The sequence below is a fragment of the Delphinapterus leucas genome, chromosome 9, assembly GCF_059928025.1.
Source record: "Delphinapterus leucas isolate spDelLeu-1000000601 "Yukka" chromosome 9, BTC_Dleu_Yukka2, whole genome shotgun sequence".
NCBI lineage: Eukaryota > Metazoa > Chordata > Mammalia > Artiodactyla > Monodontidae > Delphinapterus > Delphinapterus leucas.
In genome coordinates, this window is record NC_143137.1 from 82,859,864 (window position 1) to 82,886,682 (window position 26,819).

General features: G+C 37.7%; 1 long non-coding RNA gene across 1 annotated transcript in view; it reads right to left on the reverse strand.

Annotated features, from left to right (window-relative positions):
• Window positions 1-17,739: 17,739 nt before the first annotated feature.
• LOC149748438 (uncharacterized) overlaps window positions 17,740-26,819 on the reverse strand; it is a 49,180-nt gene continuing 40,100 nt past the window's right edge. Inside the window, exon 4 of the long non-coding RNA XR_016394371.1 lies at window positions 17,740-22,416. This is a non-coding gene — a long non-coding RNA (uncharacterized LOC149748438). The remainder of the gene's footprint in view (window positions 22,417-26,819) is intronic.

The window sequence follows — 26,819 nt, forward strand, 5'->3', positions numbered from 1 at the left end:
TTCTCTGTGGAGCTGTGAGTTTGTAAGTAGAAGAGATTGCTTAAATTACAGAAGAGCACAAATGTCGAGAGTGTTGCTGTGCCAGCAACATTTCTGCTAGGTGGGATGCATCAGGCCTCCTGGTTCAGGACCCCTTAGCACAAAGATTACAATACTCTGGGCCATGAAAAGGGACAGGAAGCTGTTGCTGTATTGCAGGCTGAATGAGAATGAGAAAGCAACACAACATCACTCACGAGTCTAGTTTTCCCCTCCCCTTAACCTTTTCTGCCAGGACACCTTGACTTTTTTTTTTTTTTTCTAATATTTATTTATTTGGCTGCATTGGGTCTTAGTTGCAGCATGCGGACTCTTAGTTGCAGAACGTGGGATCTAGGTCCCTGACCAGGGATCGAACCCGGGCCCCCTGCATTGGGAGTGTGGAGTCTTAGCCCACTGGATCACCAGGGAAGTCCTGACACCTTGACCTTTGATTTTTAGGCTCTATCAGATACCGTGTGCATATGAATGTGTGTGTGTGTGTGTGTGTGTACAAAGAACAAATAATTATACCTATATCTTAAAGAAAAGTTTAAGAGAAAAAAATATATAGCTCCGCCACGCAAGATATTTTTCTATTTGTCTTCCTGTTTGCTTCTGCATACTTTGTTACAGAAGTAAAATTAATATATATATGTGTGTATGACTTTATATCATGATTTTTACTCTAAAAATATCATATTTTTACATGATATAATTTGACAAATACCAGGAATGCTGTCCCCTGCCTTTGTGTAAAGAATGGCCCTTTCTAGTTATTTTATTAATTTTCTGTCATAACTATTCCTGAGAAGAAAAGCGAGCTATTCTTTTAAATATATTGAGTTCCTAACACCTTAGAGACTATTCAAACCCTTTCATCTAGGAGTGACAGGAAATCTGGGGCCTCATGTTCTGACTGTTTACAGGTAGGCAAGGAAGGAAAAGAAAATTAAAAGGAAGGAAATAAGACTAACAAGCAGGGAATGGGAATTATGAGTATTTCCTACTTCCATTGGTGCCCAAGCTGTGTTCTACCCAACGTATTTCCCTACAAGTCCAAAGAAATATGAACTTTATTTTCTTTCCAGAGTGGAGACAAAATACTTCCATAGTTTGGAGTAACTAACCATAAATTACACATAGTCTATACCTACCCCACTCCTCTGGCTATGCATTCGCCTGTCACGTGGTGACCTAAACACATCATGTTTTTTCATAACATCTCTCTTTTTTTTTAATCCAGCACAGCATAGCAAAAGAATCATTACTTCTATGACCAATCAAGAAACCATCTCTCTATATAGTATTTCCACAGGCTACTCTTCCAAAAATAGAGCATCTGCTACAAAGTAGTCGTGTATTGGCTCTGTTTGGGAACACTGTGTTGCCTATGCACAGGGCTGAATTAGTGCTAATGGGAATGAGGTCATGAGTTTAATTCTCACGAGACTTCTCTTTGTCCCACAGTTGGCCTAACCTTGCCTGGTTTGCTGGCTTGCAAAAATAAAAGGAAACTCACAGGCTCCTCTGTGCCTCCATATTGGGTGGAGAGCTGCTAGACCTAGACTTTTGAGAGTGTCAGGATGGATGGGACTTAGGGCTTCTCCTTGGGATCCCTAATGACACACACATGCCTTGACAAAGGGTTCCCTGTGACTTTAAGAGGTCAGAGCTGCCCAGCCGAGGGACCAGGCAAATTTTCCCAAAGGAAACTACATCTCAGCCACCATCCAAAAGGGACCCTCTAGGTCAGCTTTTCTTTGGAGCTGGAGTTTCACCTTTAGGAGCCCATAAGTCTGCTGCTTCCTCTTCTCTACAGGGAGCATTTGTGCAGGCTCTGTGGAGACATCAGCTTCTGCTTGTTTCTCGGAGTCAAAGGGGCCTTCTTCAAAGATCTAAGGGTCTTTTCAAGATCCCTTTTCACTTTCTATTTCTTGACCTCAGTTTCAGAATTTGCTGGAGTATGCAGATTGTCCTCTTTTTCCTGTAAAGTGAGATACAAGGACTCTTTCCAGCAGGAAGGAGAGACCAGAGGCTGCACTGGAGGGAGAGCACCAGATGTGGAGCTCCTCTGAAGAGGATTAGGAAGTGATTTCCTGGCCTTTCCCCTCCAACAGCCTGCACTGTTTGACTCACCTTCTGGGAGCCAGTACAGTGCATGAACACAAAAAGCCCTCTTCCCTCCTTACCATAGGGTTCTACATCTAGATGAAGCCCATTTTGACTATATCATGGTGTGAAATTCTCCCCTCTTCTCCACTGGGAGATGGGAGAACATAAGAGCCATGTACATTTTACTGGATAAAGAATTTAAAACTGATATGAAAAGTAAAAATATAAATGAGGTCATATACCAACAGTACGAATAACATCATGGGAAAAAGTTATTGTTGATGGTCAGACATATTCTGTGAGGGATTTTCTACTCTGAAAAAAATTACCATACCCAGATTGTATATCCAGTCCTTTCTGAGTAAGGAGAGTAGTAAGTAAAATTGAGGGAAGTCTCAAAAAATGCAAAACCGTAGCAACAAATCATCATGTCATTATCATTGGACATTTTATACTGTGTGATCCAGATACTGCCAAATATTCCGGTATAGGTTTGTGTACTCACACAATCTCGTAAATAGAATGAAACATGCGCATGCTCAGATCAACCCCTTAAGACAATCTGTGATGGAGTCTTGCCTGCCGTACTGAGTTAAGCCACATGGTACATCACTTGCCTCCTACTTCATACATGTCCAGGCTGGTCTTTGGGCCACTGTTGCTCAGGAACTGTGTACTATTGTCATCCCTCCCTTGAAGGCTGAGAGCAAACAATGTGCAAACCTGAAATATGTGCCCATAGACTCCCAATTACCCAACATTTATTACAGCTAAACCAGTGTGAAGAACGAACAGTTAGATGTCCTAACCCTCACAATTCAAATTCACTGCAGCCTTAGATATAAACAACAATGGCTGAGTATTGAAAGAGAAGATCATGCCATGAGAGGTTTAAAAATGCCCACCTGATCAACCCACCTCTACCATTCCAAATCGTACCAACTATTGTACCAACATGTTGAACATGTTGAACAAAAACGTCTCAAAGCCAGGACATGTTGAACAAAATTACTGAGAAACAAATTAAAAGTTTAACTAAGTGGTTAAAAAAGAGAGTAGCCTTGAGTAGAAGATGCTGTTGGCAGAAGTGTGATGGGAACTGATCAAAATTTTCAGGAAAAAGATAAATTGATAAATAAGAGGTTAAAAGTTTAATACAAAAGAGAAATTGATAGAAGGACCATCATCTATCACATTTCTTTAAATTTTCTGACAATTCCAACCCCTCCAGATAACTTAAGCAAGCCAAAGCCCAAGGAAGTGAAATAATTTGTCCATGGAAAAATTGCGGGCATATCTAGGTCTTAAACTCATCTCTTGGACTCTTAGCCCAGAGCTCTTTCCATCATCCTCTACTGACATTAAAGAAAAGCAGTTTATCGTGACTTTTAGAAAGAATCTTATGACCTCTCCTGTGCAGTACCCACAATATATTTCCATATTAGTCTGCCTGAGGCCTGGATCCTATCACCAACCAGGGTGTGCTTTCTGAGGACTCAAAAAAGTCCCTTCAGAAGATGACACACTTCTGAAGATGATATTATCACAAGACATAAGTAGATTTTCCTCACCAGAATTTTGCAAAAGCCATGACTAAGTGACTCATCTCAACATGCATAAAACTCTCCAGCAAAAAATGGATACATAATTTGCTAGTGAATGTTCCTTGAGGAGGGAAAGGGAAATTGAAAAGAGAATTCGGAGAGGTATTTAAGAGAGATAGTTTGATATAAATGTTGTATTTACATCTTTTAGGAATTCTGTTTTCATATTTCTATAAAACATGATTGATAATAAGGAGCATTGTGGTGCCTAGTGAATACAGAGCCTGAAAATAAACACTTGTTTTGTTCAGACTGGATTGGTATCTGTTCTACATCTAATTTGTTCTACCTCTTGAATTGCGGGTGGGGCTAAAGCTGAGTTTCTAAATCTTGGTTCTATTATTAAGCAGGAAACTTTTCAAATAACTTAAGAGGAATGATTTTTATTTCTCATTAAAGAATTCAATGTGAGAGTTATACTGAAAACATATTTTAAATGTTTTTTAGAATAGATTTGCATTACATGTACACTACCCACTTTCCTTCTGCAGAGGGTCATTTCACAGGCTACGAGATGTGGAATTGCAAGAATCCTGGGGTCACTTTCACTCAGGCAACTGTTTACTCAAATTCCCCTGGAGAATGTGAGCCATGACTTGTGGAGATTTAAGGGTCAAGATCAAGAATATATCAAGTTTCAACAGTAAATTCAGAGCTGGAAATGAATTTATTGCTTAGCAAGTGTTTGGGATGAAGTAAAAGGGGAAAAGCAAGATGAGTAGATCAGTTATAATTGCCTCAGCTGGGAGATGTTTTGTCCAACAGCCATCTTTAATGACTAGTGACTCACCATATATAAACAGCTGAGAGTGGCTTAATGGTTCACCACTCCCTTCTTCCGTCTCTCACAACCAGGTTCAGTATTTCCCAGACTCCCCATCAGCAACTTCTGAAAATTTACTACATCTTCTAGTGTTTTCTAGAGTTGGGAAAGTTGCTCTCACATCTTGTGTCTGAACGTCTTTGCATTATGAGTAGTCTGGGCTAGCCGTTTTAGCACACAACATCTGCAAAGTAGGGCTGATAATACCTATTCTGTCCAATTGTTTTGAAGACTAATAAGATAATGTACATACCACTACTATAGGGTTTGGCATCAAGTAAGTGCTCAGTAAATGATAGATGCTACTACCAGTTACTACCATTTACTTTATTCTGGAGCTGAGTCTGTCGTGATTCCCCTCATTGTATATCTTAAGTGCTGACTTTCTCTCTGGGATTTCTGGTAGAGGTGGCAAGGGCAAGGATGTAAAGGAGAGATTATGCTCCCCAGGAATAACAGGAATTATCAGAAATCTGATTTCATGGATGTTCACAATCTCTATGATTTTGAAGGGGTAGAGAAAGTGGTTCCAAGTTATCCAGGGAATACTAAAAACAGTCTTTGTCTGAAAAAATCACACCCAAACCTTCAAAATTTACTCTGTTATTATGCCATCTTATTTCATGCTCACTGCATTCTCTATCAAAAAACTTCAGTACTTGACATGTAGTAGAGATTCAGGAAATATTTGTTAGAGGGTAGACATTCTCAAAGAAAGTAAGTTTTACTTATTAGCAGGCAAAAGGTAAACCAATATAGTAAGCTGCTCTCTGCTGTGCTTCCTCTGATGGTGTGTTGGTCTCTGTGACCAAATTGACTCTTAAAATTATCCTTATCCTGTTTGGTTCTATTTTGAATGATGAAGTATAGTTTGGTATTTAAATGCTCCTGGAGTTGTGTAGGTCTGTTCTCAAAACATAGCACTATCACTTCTTAGTTGTCTCTAAACAGCAATATCATTATCAAGAACATGTACACTTCCCTGACCTAATGTATGCACTCAGTGTGTCTTTATTACTAGGAGAAGCAAACATAGCTGCAGAGTAGAGGCATGTGTTTAATTAGCCTACCATAGCTTTCATTTGGGGAATTCTCTCATTGGTTCTCATCCTTTCAAATGTGTCTCGACATTTGTTTGAAATTTTGTACAATCCACCATGTCCTTTCAGTACGATCACATTTATATTATGTAGTAGTTTGTCTGATAATGCCAAGTATGAAAGTATCTTGGAAAAGTTAGGTGTTGTCACGATCAGAAGTTCACTTAACACAGCCACCTAACATAAGTATCATATTTTCTTTCCTAAGTTATAAACTCTTGAGGCCCGGCCTACTCCACTGCTCAGTTCCTATTGTTAAAAAGCAAAATTCAACTGAGTGAATTTTAAAGATCTAATTGGCTTTATTCAGTGATTCATGAATTGAGCGGCATCCCACCTAGCAAACAGAAAGAACTCCAAAGAGCTATACAAAATGACAGACTTTCATAAGCAGAGGTGGGTGGGACAAGGAAGTTACCAGCAGAGAGCGGGTTGTTTCAGGCAAGGTCACCTTCCTTTGGGAGATAGCTGCGGTCTACCGGGCAGCTTACCTCACTAGTGTTGACCAGGAAATTCCACACTGACTGGTTATGATTACACTCCTGGGAGAGGCTGACGCTGCAATGAGGTTAGGTATTAAGTCTGGGTTTGGGGATGTGAGCTTAGCACTAGTGACTCCATTATGGGCCTGTTACCTCTTTTTTAACTTTTAAGGAATATAGTTAAGAAATCATGGCATTTTATTTTTATGTTGTTTATGTATACTGACCAAAGTAATTTATTTGTTATATTTCCCCTGCGATGCTTGACTATCACTATAGTTAAATGTTTCATCGTCAAATTAAGAAAATTGGCAAAGCTATGGGATGTTCATATTATTTGTAGTCATGGCTGCAAGTATGGAATGCCCCACCTCTCCATGAATAATAGCTTGATTTCTCTCCAGTATTTCTTAAGCGTTGCATAATGTACTAGTAAAATCATGTCCCAAATACCAAGTATTTGTCTTTATAAAGACCAAAAGATTCTGAGCCAACATTAATTTTCTAAAGTCAAATTTATTTCAAAGGGAAATAATGTGACCAACATTCTAACAAGAAGCAAATAAGATATATTTATTTTTAGCCAGATACAGAAAGATAATATTGCATGATGTCACTTATATGTGGAATATAAAAAATTTGAATTCATAGGAATAGAGAGTAGAATGGTGGTTACCGGGGGATTGCGGGAGTGGTAAAGGGTAGGGGAAATGGGGAGATGTCGATCAAAGTGTACAAATTTTCAATTATAGAATAAGTTCTGGAGACCTAAGGTACAGCACGGGGACTATGGTTAATGATAATGTATTGTATACTTGGTATTTGCTAATAGAGAGGAGCCCAAGTGCTCTCACCACACACACAAAGAATGGTAACTATGTGGTGTGAGGAGTGTGATAATTATCTTGATGGCGGCAATCATTTCACATTGTATATGTGTATCAAAACAACACGTTGTACACCTTAAATAAATACAATTCTTATTTGTCAATCATACCTTAATTAAGCTGGGGAAAACGATATATTTATTGCTGCTGAAATTATCATATTTCGTTCTTCATAGCGCCCATGTAACGAAGAATAATCAAAATATATCTATAGTATAAATTTTATATTAGCAAAGACCGTTTACATACATTTCTGCATGTTTTGTTATGGCTTATAACAATATCATCTATTTCAATTATTAGGGTGTGCTATATGTCAAAATGTTGGTTTTAAGACAGTAGAAATGATTGATCTATTGCATTTAGGTGTCCATCGTGATAAGTATCTCTGAGACATGGCAACAGCTCGGTAATAAACTCCTTGGCAGCAGCTACAAGCTTGACAGTGATGTATGTCTTGGGCACCTTAAGAGGAGCCCGGCTCCATTTACTTCAGGTGATACCTGGTTTCCCTTTTTCTCCAAGGCAAGAATGTAATTGGTAGTATCTGGTAGAGATGGTGGAGTGGAATGATAGGGGAAGGACACAGGAAAGGGGGAGGGACACACAATCATGAAAACCGTTTCAGAAAGTTCCTTCAACAAATCAGGAAAGGAAGGAAGGAAAGGAAGAAGAAAGAAAGGGAGACTCTCACTCACCACAAGTGAAAAGCCCTTTGCTAGTCTACTTCACATAGATAAGAGCAAGGTAAGAAAAAACTGGTTTTGTTTTTTGGTTTTTATTGTTTGTTGGTTGGTATAAACTGAAGGGCACAGACTCATGAGACCCTATGCCAGTCTTTCAGTAAACCACTTTTTTTTTGCTTAACTTAAGCATAGTACTTGTTATGCATAAAAAAGGAAAAGAATTATCATTTGCTCCGAAGGCAACCCACTTGGTTCCTAATGGATGAGCTCTGGGAAAAGCAACACTTAAGCCCCAGGAAAAGCTCCTGAAACCCAGATGCACTCAAGACTGACTTGTGACTGAAAACTAATTTCATCATTTAAACTACAAATCCATCATTTTAATGAAAAATTAAACATAGTTGCTCATGCTTCAGTTCCACACAGCCAGTGAAAGGTCCAAATTTCTCCTTCAAATTTGGCTTTCTGTGTTAGCTCAGGAATAAAAGCCTCAGTTAGATGCTAATCTCTCTTGGAATACCTGTAACCTAAGCACTTGAATCTACTTACCACATAAATCAGTTCAACATATTCTGTTACAAAGTATCCCCTGTGCCTACCTTTTAAATTGAATATCCTTTTAATAGTGGTTTGGGCATTGTCTCAACTGAAAGCTTTGATAGTTGTCTCCCTAGCTTTTAGTAGTAGAAAGTCATGGGTCAGATGTTAATTTAATTTTAGAACTAAATATCTTTATATAGGCTTATTAATTTAACAGCCAACACATGTTTAATGAACATCTATTATGGGTAAGAAATTATGTCTGTAAATTATTTTGTCTCTACCAGTAAGAAAGGTAAAAATTCATGTTATTCTAATATTAATCTTGATAAAATTAATTCATGTATTGAGCTTACAAAATGGAGCCTGCTCCAGTGACCCCATGTTTGGCCCCTTATCACAAATCTAAACCTAAATCAGCCTGCACTGACAGGAAACACCTGTCAAGGAATCCTAACATACATCAATCACCATCCTCCCACTCAGATAAACTAGCTCACCTTACCCTAGAAAAGAGGACCTGATAGCCTTACAAGGAAATGCCTGACCTCTTGACCAGTCATGCCCTGTTTCCAGGCTGACTCTCCTAACGAGTTCTTCTGTAGAACTAGTTTTCGCCCAAAATCCCCAGGGAAGAGCCTTCCACTGCTCGTGAAGTTCTGTACTCCCCCCATCCATGGGCTGTTTTCCCTTGAATTAAGAACGGCAAACTCATTACTAAATGTGTTGGTTTTGTCATTTGACAATCCCAAGTATCATAATTAATAAAACAGATAAATTTCCAAATAAATAATCTTCAAATCAGTTTTTTAAACTGATTGCTCAAGTTTCTACAACTATTTCTCTTGATTTTTCCCTACGGCTGAGTTGCTAGTATTAGAGCCCCTTTTCAGTTAGCTCCCTTTTCAAGTGAAAGCCTACCTTGCTACCTTCCTTCCTTTCCTGATTTGTTGAAGGAACTTTCTGAAACAGTTTTCATGATTGTGTATCCCTCCCCCTTTCCTGTGTCCTTCCCCTATCATTCCACTCCACCATCTCTACCAGATACTACCAATTACATTCTTGCCTTGGAGAAAAAGGGAAACCAGGTATCACCTGAAGTAAATGGAGCCGGGCTCCTCTTAAGGTGCCCAAGACATACATCACTGTCAAGCTTGTAGCTGATGCCAAGGAGTTTATTACCGAGCTGTTGCCATGTCTCAGAGATACTTATCACGATGGACACCTAAATGCAATAGATCAATCATTTCTACTGTCTTAAAACCAACATTTTGGCATATAGGACACCCTAATCATTGAAATAGATATTGTTTTGTAGAAATGTATATAAATGGTCTATGTCAATATTTTGCTTCTGCATATATTCCATGATAGCAATTTCAATTATGAAATTTTAAACTAAGAAAACGTAGAATCTTGAAACCTGAAATACTTTTGCTTTCCAAAACAAAGACTTTCAAAAACAAACATTTCCAAAAAATGAAGTCTTATGTCTTTTTAATATTCTTTTAATGAATATTTTATTGTGATTTTTAAAGTAATACATGCTCATGGTAAACAAAGATAATTGATTAATAATGAGAAAAGTAAAAGGTTTCATCTCCATAATTCCTTTGTCTCTAAGAATATCCAATGTTAACTGTTCCACATGTACCCTTAGGAAAATTTCAATGAGTTGACAAGTACATAAGTATGGGTATTGTAGGAGAGGGTAAAGTTCTCCTCAACAATCTTAGGGTATCTGGCTGGGTCTGAAAATTAAACTGACCAAAACAGATTAACAGGAGAAAAGCATACAAATTTATTTAATATAAGTTTTATGTGACATGAGAGCCTTCATGAGGAAAGGAAGACCCAAAGAAACAGCTAGACCTGAGTGTTTTATGCCAGGTTTGGTGAAGTGTACAGCAGTGGAGGAATCTGATAGGTTAAGGAGTATGAGGTAATTGCAGTAAACTGGGGGAGACAGCAAGGCCTGTTAGGATTCTTCTCAGCATCCCGTCGTTGTCAGAGATAAGGATGCTCCTTTTCTCTGGGTTTAGGGAAAGTGCCTCTCACATGAGTGTTTCTTGGCCTGTTTCAAGGAGGAAGTGTAATGGATGGTTTCTGCTTCTGCCATTTTCTCAAACTCCTTCAGCTAAAGGTATTTAATATGCCAAGGTGTTATATTTGGGGGTAGCTTGTTTGGACCTCATCAGTATATATGTACGTAGGTATATCCATCATGGTCACCTATCCTTATTAGCACATAGACAACTACATCATGAACTGATTTCTACAAAAAATAGCTTGACTTAACCATTCTCCTACAAGTGCACATTTAGTTTGGTTTCATTGTTTTGCTAACACCATCAGTACTGCAGTAAACAGCCTGGTATCTTTGAATACTTGTGCAAATTGCTAACAGTGGATTTTCTGGGTCAAATTTTATATGCATTTAAAAACTTGATGAGATTGCTAAATTTCTGTCTAAAAGGGTTGAAACAATTTACATTTCTACTAGGACTGTATGAGCATGCCTGTTTACCCACACTGTTATCAACGCTGGGTATGATCAGGCTAAGTTTTGCCACTGTCGTGGGTTTTTAAAAAAAGGATTCTGCCCTGTTTTGACTTTCTTTTTTCCTTATATGCCACTGTATTTCTTCAGCAAATGTTAAATAACTAAAATCAATGGTCAAATGCTGGATAAGTAAATTAGAATAGCCCTGATGCTTTCCTTTATTGCTAATCTTTAAGAGAGAGAAGTGAAGGGAGGGGAGAGAAACACCCAAATGCATATGACTTTGCCTAGATCGGAAAATATTCAAGGCACACAGAATGTGGAAACAAGCTCCAAAAACTAAGCTTGTCTTTTGTTCCACAAATGTACTGTAATATGCACTAGTCAAAATAAAATCTGTCTTGCAGAGCATTGAATTTTTCAGCAGCAATAATTATCTCTGTGTATTTCATTTTCTACTTTGGGAAAAGCTTATGATGCATGCAGAGTGTACATCTGAGTTGCACAGATGTGATCTAAATTACTCAGATGCTAAGCCCTTTTATCTGCACTGCTGGGTCAATTGCCTAACATAGAAAAGAACACAGTGACATGAAAAAGTTTGAAATTGAATTCAGCTTACAGTCTAGTTTTGCCTTTGAAGACACTATTTAATGCAGTGAAGCTCTATTCAAAGTAAAAGGGATACTGTTCACTATTTCCTATCCTGTGTCCTAACCAAAGAAAATAAACAGCAAAAATGCTCGGACAGTATACGTATAACTGATTCACTTTGTTATACAGCAGAAATTAACACAACATTGTAAAGCAATTATACTCCAATAAAGATGTTAAAAAAATGCTCTGTTAAAAAAAAAATGCTCTGACAAACATTAGGCTCAATTAATCAAAGTAATTGACTTATTACTTAAAAAAATAACAAAAGGATGCTACACACACAAAAATATTTGTCCCTACATAACAAGAGAATAGCAACAGTAAAAGAAACATGAAAATCATCCATTGATGTACAAATATTGCTGTGTGTGTGTATTCTACCAAAGAATGCTTAAGTTACAAGAAACCTTCAGGATTCAAATTCAGATTTTGTTCAAATTTTATCGGTATAGTTGATATATAAATAATTAATTCTATTACTTTGGCCATGTAACTATTACATTAAGTTGTTTACCAAATGACTACAGACTTCCTCATTTTTGCATTCTAAATTTTTTTCATTTGCATATTTTTAAAAATATCTTTGAGTATAATTGCTTTATAATGCTGTGTTAGTTTCTGCTTTATAACAAAATGAATCAGTTATACATATACATATGTCCCCATATCTCTTCTCTCTTGCATCTCCCTCCCTCCCACTCTCCCTATCCCACCCCTCTAGGTGGTCACAGAGCACGGAGCTGGTCTCCCTGTGCTATGCAGCTGCTTCCTACTAGCTATCTATTTTATGTTTGGTAGTGTATATATGTCCATGCCAGTCTCTCACTTTGTCCCAGCTTACCCTTCCCCCTCCCCCCACCATCCTCAAGTCCATTCTCTAGGTCCATCCACCTCACTACAAATAACTCAGTTTCATTCCTTTTTATGGCTGAGTAATATTCCATTGTATATATATGCCACATCTTCTTTATCCATTCATCTGTTGATGGACACTTAGGTTGTTTCCACCTCCAGGCTATTGTAAATAGAGCTGCAATGAACATTGTGGTACATGACTCTTTTTGAATTACGGTTTTCTCAGGGTATATGCCCAGTAGTGGGATTGCTGGGTCATATGGCAGCTCTATTTTTAGTTTTTTAAGGACCCTCCATACTGTTCTCCATAGTGGTTTTATCAATTTACATTCCCACCAACAGTGCAAGAGGGTTCCCTTTTCTCCACACCCTCTCCATCATTTGCATATTATTCTGATTTTGAAAATACAAAATTATTGGGATAATTTTGGGAAAAATTATTATTATTATTTTGGATAAAATTGGGAAATTCAAGTTGTTTCCACACTCTGGTAAAAGTAAAAGCAGAAACAGAGAAATCTTTTCAAGTGCCTTTGTACAGTTTAACAAAATTCATAGTTAGTTTGGTCAAATTACTGGTTAATTAAAGCAAAATTTGGTTGATTGGTTTTGAAGCCCCTTTTAATAAATATAACTGACTAGTTTGTCCAAGATGAAAAATCAATTTAAATTATACAGTTCTACAGGCTCCTTCCTATGACTCCTAACCAAGTCTTAAAGTTAGTTGGTTCTTCATTTTATAATGCAATTTTAACCTTTGTTCCATATCATCTCTTCTTCCTGAGGGTGATCCTATTATCTCATGTTTAGACCCCCACAACTTTCTGAAATTATCTCCCTGATTATCTTAGTCTTTTCTTACAAACTGTATACTGCATGCCAATGTAAGATTAATATGTTTTATTTTAAAGACTAATTTTTTAGAGCAGTTTTAGGTTTACAACAAAACTGCGAAGGTGTATAGAGATTTCCTGTATACTCCCTGCCCCACACATGCATAACCTCCTCCGTTATCAACATCACTCACAAAAATGGTACGTTTGTTAGCAAGGCTGAACCTGCATTGACACATCATTATCACCCAAAGTCCATTAGGGCTCATTCTTTTTGCTGTACATTCTATGAGTTTGAGCAAATGTCTAATGACATACATCCATCATTATGGATATTATACAGAGTATTTTCATTGCTAAAATGCTCTTTGTTTAGCCTAGTCATCCTTCCCCTCCTTTTCCATTCCTGTCAACCACTAATGTTTTTATTGTCTCCATAGTTTTGCCTCTTACAGAATGTCATATAGTTGGAATCATACAGTATGTAGCCTTTTCAGATGGGCTTCCTTCACTTTTCATACTTAAATGTCTTTTCATGGCTTAATAGTTCATTTCTTTAGCACTGAATAATATTCCATTATCTGGGTATAATACAGCTTATTTATCCGTTCACCTACTTAAAGATACTTTGGTTCCTTCCAAGTTTTGGCAATTATGAATAAAACTGCTCTGAACATCTGTGTTTAGGTTTTTGTGTGGATGTAAGTATTCAACTCTTTTGAGTAAATACCAAGGAGCATGACTGCTGGATCTTGTGCTGAGTAAGTTTAGTTTTGTAAGAAAGTGCCAAAATGTCTTCCAAAGTGGCTGAACCATTTTGCGTTCCCACCAGCAATGTATGAGAGTTCCTGTTGTTCCACATCCTTGCTAGCATTTGGTATTGTCAGTATCCCAGATTTTGGCCATTCTAATAGGTACGTAGAAGCATCTCATTGTATTAACTTGTATTTTCCTGATGACATAAGATGTGGAGCATCTTTTCATGTGCTTATTTGCTATCTGGTGAGGTGTTTGTTAAGGTCTTTGGCCCATTTTAAAAACTGGGTTGTTCATTTTCTTTTTGTTGACTTTTAAAAGTTCTCTATATATTAGGGATAACAGTCCTTTATCAGATATGTCTTTTGCAAATTTTTTCTCCTAGTCTGTGGCTTGTCTTCTAATTCTCTTGATATTGTCTTTCATAGAGCAGTTTTTAATTTTAATGAAGTCCAGTTCATTAATTATTTCTTTCATGGATTATGCCTTTGGTGTTTTATCTAAAAAGTCATTTCCATACCCAAGGTCATCTAGGTTTTCTTCTACGTTATGCTGTAGAAGTTGTATAGTTTTCCGTTTTCTATTTAGATATATGGCCCATTTTGAGTTAATTTTTGTGAAGGGAGTAAGGTCTTTGGCTAGATTTTTTTTTTTTTTGCACATGAATGTCTAGTTATTCTAGCACCATTTGTTCAAGAGACTGTCTTTGCTCCATTTTATTGCCTTTGCTTCTTTGTCAAGATTAGTTGACTATATTTATGAGGATCTATTTCTGAGCTCTCTATTCTGTGCTATTAATCTATTGTTTTGTCACTACCACACTGTCTTGAATACTGTAGCTTTATAATAAGTCTTAAAGTTGGGTGTCATCAGCCATCCAACTTGGTTTTTCTCCTTTAATATTGTGTCGGCTATTCTGGGTCTTTTGCCTCTCTGTATAAACCCTAGAATCAGTTTTTCAATATCCATAAAATAAATTGCTGGAATGTTTATTGGAATTACAACTTAATCTATAGATCAATTTGGGAAAAACCGACATCTTGACAATATTGGGTCTTCATATCCATCAACATGGAATATCTCTCCAATTATTTAGTTCTTTCCTGATTTCCTTCTCAAAATTTTGCAGTTTTTCTTATATACATCTTATACATATTTTGTTACATGTATACCTAAGTATTTCGATTTTGGGGTGCTAATGTAAATGGCATTGTAGTTTTAATTTAAAATTCTATTTGTTCATTATTGGTATATAGGAAAGCAATTGACATTTGTATATTAACCTTGTATCCTACAATCTTGCTATAGTTGCTCATTAATTTCAGGAGTATTTTTGTAAATTCTTTCAGATTTTTTGAATCAGATGATCATGTAAACAGGGACAGTTTTATGTTTTTCCTCCCACTCTGTATACGTTTTGTTTCCTTTTTTGCCCAACTTAATTAGCAAGGACTTTTAGTACAATGTTGAAAAGTTGAGGTGAGAGGAGACATCCTTGTTTTGTACCTGATCTTAGTGGGAAAGCGTCAAGTGTCTCACCATTAAGTATGATGTTCACTGTAAGATTTTTGTAGATAGTCTTTATCAAGTTGAGAAAGTTCCCCTCTGTCCCTAGTTTGCTGAGGATTTACCATGAATGGGTGTTGAACTTTGTTAAATATTTTTTCTGCATCTATTTAGCATGATCATGTGATTTTTCTTTTTTTGTCTGTTGATGTAATGGATTACATTAAATGATTTTTGAATGATGAATCAACCTTGCATACCTGGGATAAATCCTACTTGGTTATGGTATATAATTATTTTTTAGATTTTTGGATTGATTTGCTAATATTTTCTTGAGTGTTTTTGCACATATGTTCATGAGAAATATTGGTTTATAATTCCCTTGTACTGTCTTTGTTTGGCTTTTCTATCAGAGGGATGCTTGCCTCATAAAATGAGTTAGGAAGTATTCCCTCTGCTTCTATCCTCTGAAAGAGATTATAGAGAACTGGTATAATTTCTTCCTTAGATGTTCGGTAGAATTCACCAATGATCCCATCGGGGCCTGGTGATTTCTGTTTTGGAAGGTAATTAATTATTGATTCAATTTCTTTAATAGATATAGGCCTATTGAGATCGTTTATTTCTTCTTGCCTGAGTTTGGGCAGATTCTGCCCATCAAGAAATTGGTCCATTTTATCTAAGTTATTAAATTTGTGGGCATAGAGTTGTTCACAGTATGCCCTTATTATCCTTTTAATTTCTATGGGAACTGTAATGATGTCTTCTCTTTCATTTCTGATATTAGTAATGTGTGTCTGCTTTCTTTTTTTCTTAGGTACCCCGTCTAAAGTCTTATCAATTATATTGATTTTATCACAGAGTAGATTTTGGTTTTGTTGATTTCTCTATTGATTTTATGTTTTCACTTTCATCACTTTCTGCTCTGATGATTTCTTTTCTTCTGCTTTAGATTTAATTTCCTCTTTTTCTCTAGTTCCATAAAATGGAAACAGATTATTGATTTAAAAAATTTTTTCTAATATATTCATTCAATACTATAAATTTCCATCCAAGAACTGCTTTTGCTGAATTCCACAAATGTTCATAAGTTGTATTTTCATTTAGTTCAAAACAGTTTTAAATTTCTCCCAAAATATGTTCTTTCACCCATATGTTATTTAAAACTGTGTTGTTAACCTTTTGTATTTAGGGATTTTCTATTTATCTTTCTGTTATTTTTTTGAACATCTTAATTGGACTATAATTGCTTCACAATGGTGTGTTAGTTTTTGCTTCATAACAAAGTGAATCAGCTAAACATACACATATATCACCATATCCCCTCCCTCTTGCATCTCCCTCGCACCCTCCCTATCCCACCACTCTAGGTGGTCACAAACCACCGAGCTGATCTCCCTGTGCTATGTGGCTGCTTCCCTCTAGCTATTTACTTTACACTGGGTAGTGTATATAAGTACATGCCACTCTCTCACTTCGTCCCAGCTTACACTTCCCCCTCCCCGTGTCCTCAAGTCCATTCTCTACATCTGTGTCTTTATTCCTATCCTGCCCCTAGGGTCGTCAGAACATCTCTTTTTATTTTAGAATCCATATATATGTGTTAACATATGGTATTTGTTTTTCTCTTTCTGACTTACTTCACTCTGTATGACAGACTTTAGGTACATCCACCTCACTACAAATAACTCAATTTCCTTTCTTTTTATGGCTAAGTAATATGCCACTGTATATATGTGCCACATCTTCTTTATCCATTCACCTGTCAATGCACACTTACATGGCTTCTATGTCCGGGCTATTGTAAATAGAGCTGCAATGAACATTGTGGTATGTGACTCTTTTTGAATTATGGTTTTCTCAGGGTATATGCCCAGTAGTGGGATTGCTGGGTCGTATGGTAGTTCTACTTCTAGTTTTTTAAGGAACCTCCATACTATTCTCCATACTGGCTTATCAATTTACATTCCCACAAACAGTGAAAGAGGGTTCCCTTTTCTCCACACCCTCTCCAGAATTTATTGTTTGTAGATTTTTTAATGATGGCCATTGTGACTGGTGTGAGGTGATACCTCATTGTAGTTTTGATTTGAATTTCTCTAATGATTAGTGATGTTGAGCATCCTTTCATGTGCTTGTTGGCAATCTGTATATCTTCTTTGGAGAAATCTCTATTTAGGTCCTCTGCCCATTTTTGGATGGGGTTGTTTGTTTTTTGGATATTGAGCTGCAAGAGCTGCTTGTATATTTTGGAGACTAATCCTTTGTCAGTTGCTTCACTTGCAACTATTTTCTCCAATTCTGAGAGTTGTCTTTTCATTTTGTTTATGGTTTCCTTTGCTGTGCAAAAGCTATTAAGTTTCATTACGTTCCATTTATTTATTTTTGTTTTTATTTCCATCTCTCTAGGAGGTGGGTCAAAAAGGATCTTACTGTGATTTATGTCACAGTGTGTTCTGCCTATGTTTTCCTCTAAGAGTTTTACAGTGTCTGGCCTTACATTTAGGTTTTCAATCCATTTTGAGTTTATTTTTGTGTATGGTGGTAGAGAGTGTTCTAATTTCATTCCTTTCCATATAGCTGTCCAGTTCTCCCAGCACCACTTATTGAAGAGGCTGTCTTTTCTCCATTGTATATTGTTGCCTCCTTTATCAAAGCTAAGGTGACCATATGTGTGTGGGTTTATCTCTGGGCTTTCTATCCTGTTCCATTGATCTACATTTCTGTTTTTGTGCCAGTAAAATACTGTCTTGATTACTGCAGCTTTGTAGTATAGTCTGAAGTCCAGGAGCCTGATTCCTCCAGCTCCATTTTTCTTTCTCAAGATTGCTTTGGCTCTTCAGGGTCTTTTGTGTTTCCATACAAACTGTGAAATTTTTTGTTCTAGTTCTGTAAAAAACGCCATTGGTATTTTGATAGGGATTGCATTGAATCTGTACATTGCTTTGGGTAGTATAGTCATTTTCACAGTGTTGATTCTTCCAATCCAAGAACATGGTATATCTCTCCATCTATTTGTATTATCTTTAATTTCTTTCATCAGTGTCTTATAGTTTTCTGCATACAGGTCTTTTGTCTCCTTAGGTAGGTTTATTCCTAAGTGTTTTATTCTTTTGTTGCAATGGTAAATAGGAGTGTTTCCTTAATTTCTCTTTCAGATTTTCATCATTAGTGTATAGGAATGCAAGAGATTTCTATGCATTAATTTTGTATCCTGCTACTTTACCAAATTCATTGATTAGCTCTAGTAGTTTTCTGGTAGCATCTTTACAGTTCTCTATGTATAGTACCATGTCATCTGCAAATAGTGACAGCTTTACTTCTTTTCAGATTTGGATTCCTTTTATTTCTTTTTCTTCTCTGATTGCTGTGGCTAAAACTTCCAAAACTAGGTTGAATAATAGTAGTGAGAGTGGACAACCTTGTCTTGTTCCTGATCTTAGAAGAAGTGCTTTCAGGTTTTCATCATTGAGAATGATGTTGGCTGTTGGTTTGTAATATGTGGCCTTTATTATGCTGAGGTAAGTTCCCTCCCTCCTTATTTTCTGGAGGGTTTTTACCATAAATTGGTGTTGAATGTTGTCGAAAGCTTTTTTGGCATTTATTGAGATGATCATATGGTTTTTATCCTTCAGTTTTTTAATATGGTGTATCACATTGATTGATTTGCATATATTGAAGAATCCTTGCATTCCTAGGATAAACCCCACTTGATCATGGTGTATGATCATTTTAATGTGCTGTTGGATTCTGTTTGCTAGTATTTTGTTGAGGATTTTTGCATCTCTGTTCATCAGTGATATTGGCCTGTAGTTTTCTTTCTTTGTGACCTCTTTGTCTGGTTTTGGTATCAGGGTGATGGTGGCCTGGTAGAATGAGTTTGGGAGTGTTCCTCCCTCTGCTATGTTTTGGAATACTTTCAGAAGAATAGGTGTTAGCTCTTCTCTAAATGTTTGATAGAATTCACCTGTGAAGCCATATGGTCCTGGACTTCTGTTTGTTGGAAGATTTTTAATCACAGTCTCAATTTCAGTGCTTGTGATTTGTCTGTTTATGTTTTCTATTTCTTCCTGGTTCAGTCTCGGAAGGTTGTGCTTTTGTAAGAATGTGTCCATTTCTACCAGGTTGTCCATTTTATTGGCATATAGCTGCTTGTAGTAATCTCTCATGATCCTTTGTATTCCTGCAGTGTCAGTTGTTACTTCTCCTTTTTCATTTCTAATTCTATTGATTTGAGTCTTCTCCCTCTTTTTCGTGATGAGTCTGGCTAATGGTTTATCAATTTTGTTTATCTTCTCAAAATATCAGCTTTTAGTTTTATTGATTTTTGCTATTGTTTCCTTCATTTCTTTTTCATTTATTTCTGATCTGATCTTTATGATTTCCTTCCCTCTGCTAACTTCGGTTTTTTTAATTCTTCTTTCTCTAATTGCTTTAAGTGGAAGGTTAGGTTGTTTATTTGAGATGTTTCTAGTTTCCTGAGGTAGTATTGTATTGCTATAAACTTCCCTCTTAGAACTGCTTTTGCTGAATCCCATAGGTTTTGGGTCATCGTGTTTTCACTGTCATTTTTTTCTAGGTATATTTTGATTTCCTCTTTGATTTTTTCAGTGATCTCTTCGTTATTTAGTAGTGTATTGTTTAGCCTCCATGTGTTTGTATTTTTTACAGATTTTTTCCTGTAATTAATATCTAGTCTCATAGCATTGTGGTCAGAAAAGATACTTGATACGATTTCAATTTTCTTAAATTTACCAAGGCTTGATTTCTGACCCAAGATATGATCTGTCCTGGAGACTGTTCCATGAGCACTTGAAAAGTAAGTGTATTCTGTTCTTTTTGGATGGAATGTCCTAGAAACATCAATTAAGTCGATCTTGTTTAATGTATCATTTAAAGCTTGTGTTTCCTTGTTTATTTCCATTTTGGATGATTTGTCCATTTGTGAAAGTGGGGTGTTAAAGTCCCCTACTATGATTGTGTTACTGTCGATTTATCCTTTTATGGCTCTTACTATTTGCCTTATGTATTGAGGTGCTCCTGTGTTGGGTGCATAAATATTTACCATTGTTGTATCTTCTTCTTGGATTGATCCCTTGATCATTATGTAATGTCCTTCTTTGTCTCTTGTAATAGTCTTTATTTTAAAGTCTATTGTGTCTGATATGAGAATTACTACTCCAACTTTCTTTTGGTTTCCATTTGCATGGAATATCTTCTTCCATCCCCTCACTTTCAGTCTGTATGTGTCCCTAGGTCTGAAGTGGGTCTCTTGTAGATAGCATATATATGGGTCTTGTTTTTCTATCCATTCAGGCAGTGTATGTCTTTTGTTGGAATATTTAATCCATTTACATTTAAGGTAATTATCAATATGTATGTCCTATTACCATTTTCTTAATTGTTTTGGTTTTGTTATTGTAGGTCTTTTCCTTCTCTTGTGTTTCCTGCCTAAAGAAGTTCCTTTAGCATTTGTTGTAAAGCTAGTTTGGTGGTGCTGAATTCTCTTAGCTTTTGCTTGTCTGTAAAGATTTTAATTTCTCTGGCAAATCTGAATGAGATCCTTGCTGGGTAGAGTAATCTTGGTTTTAGGTTTTTCCCTTTCATCCCTTTCAATATGTCTTGACACTCCCTTCTGGCTTGCAGAGCTTCTGCTGAAAGATCAGCTGTTACCTTATAAGGATTCCCTTGTATCTTATTTGTTATTTTTCCCTTGCTGCTTTTAATAATTTTCTTTGTATTTAATTTTTGGTAGTTTGAATAATATGTGTCTTGGCATGTTTCTCCTTGGATTTATCCTGTATGGGCCTCCTGGACTTGATTGACTATTTCCTTTCCCATGTTAGGGAAGTTTTCAACTATAATCTCTTCAAATATTTTCCCAGACCCTTTCTTTTTCTATTCTTCTTCTGGGACCCCTATAATTCGAATGTTGGTGGGTTTAATGTTGTCCCAGAGGTCTCTGAGACTGTCCTCACTTCTTTTCATTCTTTTTTTCATTTTTCTGCTCTGCAGCAGTTATTTCCGCTGTTTTTCGTTTATTTGTTTGTTTGTTTGTGGTACACGGGCCTCTCACTGTTGTGGCCTCTCCTGTTGTGGAGCACAGGCTCTGGACATGCAGGCTCAGTGGCCATGGCTCACGGGCCCAGCCGCTCTGCGGCCTGTGGGATCTTTCCAGACCAGGGCACGAACCCATGTCCCCTGCATTGGCAGGCGGACTCCCAACCACTGTGCCACCAGGGAACCCCTATTTCCCCTGTTTTATCTTCCAGGTCACTTATCCGTTCTTCTGCCTCAGTTATTCTGCTATTGATTCCTTCTAGGAATCAATTTTTAATTTCATTTATTGTTCATCTCTGTTTGTTTTCTCTTTAGTTCTTCTAGTTCCTTATTAAACGTTCTTGTATTCTCTCCATTCTGTTTCCAAGATTTTATATCATCTTTACTGTCATTACTCTGAATTCTTTTTCAGGTAGACTGTCTATTTCCTCTTCATTTATTTGGCCTGGTGGGTTTTTACCTTGCTCCTTCATGTGCTGTGTGTTTCTCTGTCTTCTCATTTTGCTTAACTTACTGTATTTGGGGTCTCCTTTTCATAGTCTGCAGGTTCATAGTTCCTGTTGTTTTTCATGTTTACCCCAAGTGGTTGAGGTTTGTTCAGTGGGTTGTGTAGGCTTCCTGGTGGAGGGGACTGGTGCCTGTGTCCTGGTGGATGAGGCTGGATCTTGTCTTTCTGGTGGGCAGGACCACATCCGGTGGTGTGTTTTGGGGTGTCTATGACCTTATTCTTAATTTAGGCAGCCTCTCTGCTAATGGGTCGTGTTGTGTTCTTGTCTTGCTAGTTGTTTGGCATAGGGTGTCCTGCATTGTAGCTTGCTGGTCGTTGAGTGGATCTGGGTCTTAACATTGAGATGGAGATCTCTGGGAGAGCTTTTGCTGTTTGACATTCCATGGAGCAGGGAGGTCTCTGGTGGACCAGTGTCCTGGACTCGGCTCTCCCACCTCAGAGGCACAGGCCTGACACCCGGCCAGAGCACCAAGACCTTGTCAGCTACACGGCTCAGAAGAAAAGTGAGAAAAAAAAGAAAGAAAAAATAAAATAAAGTTATTAAGATTTAAAAAATTAAAAAAATTTTTAAGTAATAAAAAAAAATGAAGAGAGCAACCAAACCAAAAATCAAATCCACCAATGATAACAAGCACTAAAAACTATACTAAAAAAAAAAAATCAGACAGAACCCTAGGACAAATGGTAAAAGCAAAGCTATACAGACAATATCACACAGAGAAGTATACACATACCCACTCACAAAAAGAGAAAAAGGAAAAAAAAAAAATATATATCTACATATATAAAAGAAAACAAAGGAAGAGAACAACCAAATCACTAAACAAATCTACCAATGATAATAAACTCTAAATACGAAACTAAGATGAACAAAAACCCAGAAACAAATTAGATGCAGAAAGCAAACCCCAAGTCTACAGCTGCTCCCAAAGTTCACTGCCTCAATTTTGGGAAGAATCGTTGTCTATTCAGGTATTCCAGAGATGCAGGGTACATCAGGTTGATTGTGAAGATTTAATCTGCTGCTCCTGAGGCTGCTGGGAGAAATTTCCGTTTCTCTTCTCTGTTCGCACAGCTCCTGGGTTTCAGCTTTGGATTTGGTCCCGCCTCTGCATGTAAATCGCCTGAGGGCATCTGTTCTTTGCTCAGACAGGACGGGGTTAAAGGAGCAGCTGATTAGGGGGCTCTGGCTCACTCAGGCTGTGGGGAGGGAGGGGTACAGAATTCAGGGCGAGCCTGCTGCAGCAGAGGTCAGAATGACGTTGCAACAGCCTGAGGCGCGCCGTGCGTTCTCCTGGGGAAGTTGTCCCTGGATCACAGGACCCTGGCAGTGGTGGGCTGCACAGGCTCCTGGGAGAGGAGGTGTGGATAGTGACCTGTGCTTGCACACAGGTTTCTTGGTGGCTGCAGCAGCAGCCTTAGCATTTCATGCCTGTCTCTGGTGTCTGTGCTGATAGCCACAGCTCGTGCCCGTCTCTGGAGCTCGTTTAGGCAGTGCTCTGTATCCCCTCTACTCGTGCACCCATAAACAGTGGCCTCTTGCCTCTTAGGCAGTTCTAGACTTTTTCCCGAACCCCCTCCTGGCTAGCTGTGGTGCACTAGCCCCTTTCAGGCTGTGTTCACGCAGACAACCTGAGTCCTCTCCCTGGAGTCTGACCTGTGAAGCCCGAGCCTCAGCTCCCAGCCTCGCCCGCCCTGGCGAGTGAGCAGAGAAGCCTTTCGGGCTGGTGAGTGCCGGTTGGCCCCAGTCCTCTGTGAGGGAATCTCTCCGCTTTGCCCTCTGCACCCCTGTTGCTGCGCTCTCCTCTGCGGCTCCGAAGCTTCCCCCCACCCCCCGCCCACTCCCTGTCTCTGCCAGTGAGGGGGTTTCCTAGTGTGTGGAAACTTTTCCTCCTTCACAGCTCCCTCCCAGAAGTGCAGGTCCTGTCCCTATTCTTTTGTCTCTGTTTTTTCTTTTGCCCTGCCCAGGTACGTGGGGAGTTTCTTGCCTCTTGGGAGGTCTGAGGTCTTCTGCCAGCATTCAGTAGGTGTTCTGTAGGAGTTGTTCCACGTGTAGATGTATTTCTGATGTATCTGTGGGGAGGAAGGTGATTTCCATATCTTACTCCTCTGCCATCTTGAAGGTCTCTCCTCTTTCTGTTATTGATTTCTAGTTTAATTCCATTGTGGTCTGAGAACAGACATTGTATGATTTCTATTCTTTTAAATTTGTTAAGGTGTGTTTTATGGACCAGAATGTGGTCTATCTTGGCAAACATTCCATGTGAGTTTGAGAAAAGTGTGTATTCTTGTTTTAGAATGTAGTAGTCTATAGATATCCATTATATCCAGTTGATTGATGGTGTTAAGTTCACTATGTCCTTACTAATTTTCTGCTCACTAGATCTGTCCACTTCTGATAGAGGGTATTGACGTCTCCGACCATAATAGTAGATTAAACTTTCTCCTTGCAGCTCTATCAGTTTTTGCCTCACAAAGTATGATTCTCTATTGTTAGGTGATACACATTAAGAATTGTTACATCTTCTTGGAGAACTGAGCCCTTTGTCCTTATGCAATGCACTTCTTTATCCTGCTAACTTGTCTTAGTTTGAAGCCTGTTCTGCCTGAAATTAATAAACCTTATGATACTTTATTTTCATCATTGATAGTGTGATATATTTTTCTCTATCTCTTTACCTTTAATCTATATGTGTCTTTATATTTAACGTGAGTTTCTTGTAGACAGCATATGTTAGGGTCTTTTCTTTTTTTTTCATCCACTCTGATAATCTGTCTTTTCATTGGTGCATTTAGACCACTGACATTCGAAGTGATTCTTGATATAGTTGGATTAATATCTACCATATTTGTTACTGTTTTCTATTTGATGCCTTGTTTTTTCATCCTATTTGTCTTCCACTCTTTTTCTGCCCTCTGTTCTTACATACTATCTATGTTATTCATTAGAGCCTTTAGCATATTAATCATAGTTGTTTTAAATTCCCAATCTGATAATTCCAACGTCCCTGCTATGTCTGGATTTGATGCTTGCTTTGTCTCTTCCAACTGTGTTTTTGTCTTTTGGTATGCCTTGTAATTTTTTTTTTTTTTTTTTGTTAGCCAGGCATGGTGTTCTGGATAAAAGACGTTTAGTAGGTAAACAGGCCTTTGGTAACGTGATAGTCGGGTGTAAGGAAAGGGGAAGCATTTTGTGATCTTATGATTAGGCTTCAGTCTTTTAGTGAAACCATGCCTCATCATATTTAGTGAATGTGAACTTAACAAGTGTTTTTCAGTTTTTTTCCCTCCTACCTGTCTTTCAGGTGTGGGACAAGAAGGCTAGAGTGAGTTAGAGTTGGGTAATTTCCTTCTCTAGGTCAGTCAGACTCTGATAATATGCCAGCAGGTTAAGCTCTGGTTATCTGGTTTCTCCTGAGGGCAGGCCTTGTTTAGAAGAACAGAGTGCTTTGGTGTATTTCAAATGGTTATTTTTCCCTCCCCCACTGCAGGAAGCAGGAGGGGATTTTTTCTCAGATATTTACTGTGGGAATCTGGTTGAGCTCCTGGAGATAAATCTCACAATACTGTGGCAGCCTCCTGTCTGGATCCCCCTGGAGTTATTAGCTCTCAGATTTGTCCATACTGAGCCATCAGCAATTTATCAATCACAGTCCAGGTTTTCCTACTCTGACACTGGTTTATATAGCATTTTCTGCCCTTGAGTCTCTGGTCTGGTAAGCTGTGACTCCCTGTACTCACCTGTCTGCCTCTCTAATCTTGGGGGCAGCAGTTTTCCACATGTTCTCCCCTCTCTTATGGTTCCTAGGAAAACTGATTTTTCACTCTCTTCAGCTTTTTACTTGTTAGGTTGGAGTGGTGACTTCCAAACTCCTTATATGCAGAACAAGATAAAATTAATATTCTTAAAACATTATTTTCTTCATTTCACTACCCCCCCCCAAAAAATATTACACTGGATTTGTAGTAGCTATGTCATAATTCCTTAGATTGGCATTCAAGGTCCTTCAAAATCTGAAATCAACCTGTCTTTCAAGTGTTATTTCTCATTTCTTCCTACATATGGCAGAGACTTTGGATAGCGTCCTAATATTTTGTCTAAGCACTTTGTCACCTGGTATAATTACTACACCTCCCAGTCACTTCTGTAACTAGATGTGGCCATGAGACTAAATTCTGTCCAGTGAGTTGTTAGCAGGAGAGTGGCGTGGGATGTCTATGACAGGTCTTTAAAGAACAGTTATATAAAGAAATTAGATTCAATTGATAAATGTATCCCTTTTGCACTCTTGCATTTTCTTTTTCTATCCTTCCTTCCTTCATTCTGTTCTAGGCATTGTCCTATATGCTAGAGATAGAAGACAAAACACAATAGTAAAAACATAGTACTCCCATTCAGCTTATATCCTAGTGCTTTTTAGAATTTAATGCAATGACTGGAGCTCCAGCAGTCATATCACATCAGAAAATAAATTTTAGGATAGAAATCATGTGTGCAGAGGAGAAAAAAAAGAACAGAAATCATGGTCTTTAATGACTTCATGAAACATTAACTTGATCCATAAACCCAACAACATGTGTCACAACTTCTAAACTTCTTTCACCTTAGGCCATAAACTCTTCTGTGTTTAAACCTCTTTGAGTCTCTGAAACTAGTAACCAAAACTCATCCTTCTTGATACTCATTTTTCAAAGAGTATCTCACATACCCTTCTGTAGTCTTTGCATTATTAGTTACCTTTTCATGTGTAAATTTTAGTCCTTCAACTATGCTATAAATAACCTAAGAAAAGGTAAAATGTTTATTCATTCTCGTGATTCCTCAGGGCAAAATGTAGTACCTTGTAATAAATATTTAATAAATGAATGAAAGAAGATATATTTTT